We start from the raw sequence: 6,513 nt of genomic DNA, 5'->3' as shown, positions 1-6,513 counted from the left end.
CTTATCATTTAATATCTGGGCACAATGTTTTATGTTTTAATAATTTGTTTAGGACTGATGTGGGGCTTTTTTGGCTTATGGATGGTTAGTGTATAGGGTTAATAAGGAGTTATTATGGTCCTTTTTCAAGGCCGAGAGCTCAAAGCACTCTGTCCCTGATGTAAACGCTCTGTGAGCTTTTAACCATGCTAATGTCATGCCAACCAGTTTGGTTGGTTTGTGGGCTTACCTTTTAAAATTTGCTTGATTTAATTAGTGAAAGGCATGCATACGCTATGCCTTTTCCTGTGTTTTGCCCACCTCGAACGCACTGGGCAACTGCTGAAAACATATGAGGCTCCATGTTTTTGGTATGGTTTCTGGATGACTTTTTTTCGTTATTTCGTAGGCAGCGACTCACTGTATAGTAGTCAAACGATTTGCATGACATTGACCCTGTTACATGGATATTTGCACTTCTGCCGGTTACATGGATGATTGCACTTTTGCTGGTGTCATGAATAATTGCACTTTTGCCGATACGTTTCACTGCGAGCGAACTTCTGTTTCCTTTTGTGTGTCTGCTTTGTCCTCATGGCAACCGTCAGCTTGCTTATGTGAAACTATTTTACTTTTCAATTTCAGTTTATGTGGCAGGAAAAGTCCAGTTAGAATTTTACAATCCTAATAGCTTTAACTTGAGCAAAAATGTGAGACCCACTGCATTGCAAATGCTTGTTTTCATTTGGTGTCAATCCTTTCAGTTGTTTTATAAAAATCAGCATTTCAAAAGATGCTTGGCTGGGCATGAAGGGTTTCTACTGGTAAGAAGTGAGAGATAATTGAACCATTGGTGCCCACATATTTTCTGGTTGGCTCATTCAAAGTGGATGGGTAGATCCTGATTAGCTTGCGACAACAAGGAGAATATGTTGTTCCACTACTGTTCTTCAGAAAACATTACCTGAGCCCAGAAAAAAAACATTATGGCCACATAAGGGGGCCCAGTGGGTGCACCCTGACTCTTAGGGCCATTTGAGGGGGTTCCGCAGATCTCTCCTTATGTCAAAATGTAAAAAATAAAGAATTCAGGTGACAGGAACTGCAATACATAGGGCTTGCACTGAGGTACCCAGCACAGCACCTGTGGTACCACAGTAGTGCTAATGGAGCACTGCATGAACATGGTGTAGCAAATACATTCTGCAGGACTGAGTAGCCCAAAGGCCATGCGGAGTGAGTGTTGGCTGTCTGAGGTAAGTTGGCCATTTGGCCAACCCATCACTGTGCATAATTGAGGACTGTGCGCAGAAGAGTTGTTGGGTGTCTGTGTGGGGTTGCAGGGTCAGACGCAGAGCCTTGCAAGAAGCATGGCCCTACATCTAACCAACTGTGGTGCATAGCAAAAGATCATACACAGTGGGCACTTGGCCACATGCTACAATTGGGTTCTGCTCTCTCCCTGCCCCCATGACTGATTCTACTTAAAGCAGATGTTGTGAAATTAAAAGGTTCCTAAAGTCCAGGACTTTTATAATTCACAATCCTGAAATTGGACACATGATTGTAGTGCATTTAATTAGGTACATCGGTGTTTTAGTTTCAGATGTCTAATGACACCAAACAATATTGTACTCCTCTAACATTTTCATTACATTTCTGTGACACAAATTTCACATTTGTTACACTCTCTCCTGCCTAAAAAAATTAACTGGCCCTAGTGGATCAATGGTTATGAGTTAAAAAGAAAGCATGCACACAACAAATTATCTCAAAATGCCAGGGTTCCATTTCTTTCCTAAATGCCAATCTCAAATATAATTACACTAAAGTTTATAGGATTCAAACTATTTTATCCTCACTCTCATGGGCACTTTGCAGTAAACACCTGATTAACTATAAGTAAAATGGTTTGATTTTTCTCACTACTTTTCCAAAGAGTAAAAGAGCTTCACCTTCAAATCATGTAAACTTGTCCTAGCCTCTTCAGGCAAGTGAGCTACTTCTTAATTTAACACGAAGGTACAGTCATCGCTTTTAGACTCCGTAGGAGGATGCACTCCTAGGTAGAACATTGGATAGCCATGCAACTCATCAGAGTTGATTTTACCCTCGGTAAGTTTGAACCATTAGTGTCTTTATACATTTCAGTCTTTGCCGGAGTTGCATCTTGTTTCTCTAAATATTTTGTGTTTTTTTGTGGTTTTTGGTCAGCACAATGTGCAAAGACATGCTTCTGAACAGGCGAGGGCCATAAATGAATTAAAAAGAAGTGCAATGGTGATACACATTTTGCCTGAATCCATTTGTTTAGCTCTAGATCAGCCATGATCTTTGATCAACACAATGCACTTTCTAAAAAATATAGGGTCTAGCCACCATTTTTCCTGCACTGCCCCCACTGCAGTTTATTGCTGATATTATTGCTGTGGTAACCTGTCATGAAGTAATCTATTCCAAAACAGTGATATCACCCTGGTAATGCATGGAATGCATCACTTAACTTAAATGATAGCAATGAAGCAGGTAGCTGGCCCCTTCTAAATGTGTCACTTAAGTGAGAGTTCTATCCACATTAAGGGGGTGATTCTAACCCTGGCGGTCGGTGATAAAGCGGCGTCCAATCCGCCAACAGGCCGGCGGTCCAAAAAATGGAATTCTGACCGTGGCGGGAACCGCCAACACAGGCCGCCGCTTTAACACTCCGACCGCCACGGCGGAACAAACAAACAGCGCGGCGGTCACCGCCAACAGCCAGGCGGCAGACAATGTACCGCCCACCCTATCACGACCCACCAATCCGCCACCTTTTCCGGGGCGGGAGCCCCGCCGATAAAAACATGGCGGAAACAGACATTTTCAATGGAAAACGCTCACCTCGAGACACTCCACGCGGAATCCGGACAGCATGGAACCCGAATTGAACATCATACCTGCTCTCGTCTACCTGCTCATCTACCACAAGTACGAACTCCGGCGCAGACGTCAACGGTGAGTACTGCACCTACGACACACGGGAGGGGGGAGGACGAAATGTTACGGGCACACACATATTCGACCCCCACAATATGTACACACCAATGCAGACCAACAACTCACAGTGACACCACCCAAACACCCGTTAAAAATACAATGACACAACCAAATTTAGAATAAATATTTATGTACAAAAAAAGCTCCTGGAAATTATTGACCAACCGTGAGAAATATTTACAAAAATAAAAAATATATACACATCAGTGTATCACTGAAGTAACAAGTCCTGCACATCCTACGAATCTAACATGTCCGTGGGCCAATGTTTAGCGAAACAAGGGCAAAGCCCCCACACGAGACCTGAGTCCTTTGGAGAGAACACTTCAGGGGCATCTGATGTTAAAACTACAGGCACCTCAGGGGGAAGGGAAGGGGGGGCCACCACAGCCACATGAGTCCACAACGCCAGATCCACGAGGAGCCACCATGCCCACTGCACCATCCTGGGGAGTGCAAAGCCACAGTCTCTCAATGTCTCTACAGTGGCTGGCTTGCCCACTGTACCATCCTGGGGAGTGCAAAGCCACAGTCTCTCAATGTCTCTACAGTGGCTGGCTTGCCCACTGTACCATCCTGGGGAGTGCAAAGCCACAGTCTCTCAATGTCTCTACAGTGGCTGGCTTGCCCATTGTACCATCCTGGGGAGTGCAAAGCCACAGTCCATCCGGTGGATGACAGTCTCCACTGGTCAAGGAGGAGGCATGGTGGGCACAGTGAACCATAAACAGTGCCTGAGACGGCGGTACCCAGCGCAGCGGTGCATGACATGGCGATGCCCAGCGGAGCGGTGCTTGAGATGAAGGGCCCAGCGGAGCGGTGCTTGAGATGAAGGGCCCAGCGGAGCGGTGCTTGCAGGAAGGGCCCAGCGGAGCGGTGCTTGAGAGGAAGGGCCCAGCGGAGCGGTGCTTGAGATGAAGGGCCCAGCGGAGCGGTGCTTGCAGGAAGGGCCCAGCGGAGCGGTGCTTGAGATGAAGGGCCCAGCGGAGCGGTGCTTGACAGGAAGGGCCCAGCGGAGCGGTGCTTGCAGGAAGGGCCCAGCGGAGCGGTGCTTGAGAGGAAGGGCCCAGCGGAGCGGTGCTTGAGATGAAGGGCCCAGCGGTGCGGTGCTTGACAGGAAGGGCCCAGCGGAGCGGTGCTTGCAGGAAGGGCCCAGCGGAGCGGTGCTTGAGAGGAAGGGCCCAGCGGAGCGGTGCTTGACAGGAAGGGCCCAGCGGAGCGGTGCTTGAGATGAAGGGCCCAGCGGAGCGGTGCTTGCAGGAAGGGCCCAGCGGAGCGGTGCTTGAGATGAAGGGCCCAGCGGAGCGGTGCTTGAGATGAAGGGCCCAGCGGAGCGGTGCTTGACAGGAAGGGCCCAGCGGAGCGGTGCTTGCAGGAAGGGCCCAGCAGAGTGGTGCTTGAGAGGAAGGGCCCAGCGGAGCGGTGCTTGAGATGGAGGGCCCAGCGGAGCGGTGCTTGACAGGAAGGGCCCAGCAGAGCGGTGCTTGCAGGAAGGGCCCAGCGGAGCGGTGCTTGAGAGGAAGGGCCCAGCGGAGCGGTGCTTGACAGGAAGGGCCCAGCGGAGCGGTGCTTGCAGGAAGGGCCCAGCGGAGCGGTGCTTGAGAGGAAGGGCCCAGCGGAGCGGTGCTTGAGATGAAGGGCCCAGCGGAGCGGTGCTTGAGATGAAGGGCCCAGCGGAGCGGTGCTTGACAGGAAGGGCCCAGTGGAGCGGTGCTTGCAGGAAGGGCCCAGCGGAGCGGTGCTTGAGAGGAAGGGCCCAGCGGAGCGGTGCTTGAGATGAAGGGCCCAGCGGAGCGGTGCTTGACAGGAAGGGCCCAGCGGAGCGGTGCTTGCAGGAAGGGCCCAGCGGAGCGGTGCTTGAGAGGAAGGGCCCAGCGGAGCGGTGCTTGACAGGAAGGGCCCAGCGGAGCGGTGCTTGCAGGAAGGGCCCAGCGGAGCGGTGCTTGAGAGGAAGGGCCCAGCGGAACAGTGCTTGACAGGAAGGGCCCAGCGGAGCGGTGCTTGCAGGAAGGGCCCAGCGGAGCGGTGCTTGAGATGAAGGGCCCAGCGGAGCGGTGCTTGAGATGAAGGGCCCAGCGGAGCGGTGCTTGCAGGAAGGGCCCAGCGGAGCGGTGCTTGAGAGGAAGGGCCCAGCGGAGCGGTGCTTGAGATGAAGGGCCCAGCGGAGCGGTGCTTGAGAGGAAGGGCCCAGCGGAGCGGTGCTTGAGAGGAAGGGCCCAGCGGAGAGGTGCTTGACACGGCGGTGCCCTGTTCAGCGGTACCTGTCTTCACGGCGGGGCCCTGTTCAGCGGTACCTGTCTTCACGGCGGGGCCCTGTTCAGCGGTACCTGTCTTCACGGCGGGGCCCTGTTCAGCGGTGCTCTTCTGCACGGCGGGGCCCTGTTCAGCGGTGCTCTTCTGCACGGCGGGCCCTGTTCAGCGGTACCTGTCTTCACGGCGGGGCCCTGTTCAGCGGTGCTCTTCTGCACAGCGGGCCCTGTTCAGCGGTACCTGTCTTCACGGCGGGGCCCTGTTCAGCGGTACCTGTCTTCACCGAAGGGGCCCTGTTCAGCGGTACCTGTCTTCACGGCGGGGCCCTGTTCAGCGGTGCTCTTCTGCACGGCGGGCCCTGTTCAGCGGTACCTGTCTTCACGGCGGGGCCCTGTTCAGCGGTGCTCTTCTGCACGGTTGGGCCCTGTTCAGCGGTGCTCTTCTGCACGGCGGGCCCTGTTCAGCGGTACCTGTCTTCACGGCGGGGCCCTGTTCAGCGGTGCTCTTCTGCACGGCGGGGCCCTGTTCAGCGGTGCTCTTCTGCACGGCGGGCCCTGTTCAGCGGTACCTGTCTTCACGGTGGGGCCCTGTTCAGCGGTGCTCTTCTGCACTGCGGGCCCTGTTCAGCGGTACCTGTCTTCACGGCGGGGCCCTGTTCAGCGGTACCTGTCTTCACGGCGGGGCCCTGTTCAGCGGTACCTGTCTTCACGGCGGGGCCCTGTTCAGCGGTGCTCTTCTGCACGGCGGGCCCTGTTCAGCGGTACCTGTCTTCACGGCGGGGCCCTGTTCAGCGGTGCTCTTCTGCACGGCGGGCCCTGTTCAGCGGTACCTGTCTTCACGGCGGGGCCCTGTTCAGCGGTGCTCTTCTGCACGGCGGGGCCCTGTTCAGCGGTGCTCTTCTGCACGGCGGGCCCTGTTCAGCGGTACCTGTCTTCACGGCGGGGCCCTGTTCAGCGGTGCTCTTCTGCACGGCGGTGCCCTGTTCAGCGGTGCTCTTGCAGTATGTCAAGGGAGGCAGACCTGGCCTGGACACCCTGCTCACTCGCCCTCCGACCGTGCAGTGTCAGGCCCCTTCGGGGACGGAGTCCTGGGCCCTTTGGTGTCGTCCCTTGCAGCCGGGATGGGGCTTGTGGGGCCCTCCTGCTCCGCGGTCCTGGTGGTTGTCCTCTCCGCCCTGCTGTCCTTCCGCTCCTTAGATGGGGCTCTCGGGCCCTTGCCTCCCCTGGCTGTTGTGGCAGGTGAAGTGGCCGG

Source organism: Pleurodeles waltl, chromosome 4_1 (assembly GCF_031143425.1).
Source record: "Pleurodeles waltl isolate 20211129_DDA chromosome 4_1, aPleWal1.hap1.20221129, whole genome shotgun sequence".
In the NCBI taxonomy this organism is placed as follows: Eukaryota; Metazoa; Chordata; class Amphibia; order Caudata; family Salamandridae; genus Pleurodeles; species Pleurodeles waltl.
Note: the sequence above shows the minus strand (reverse complement) of the source record.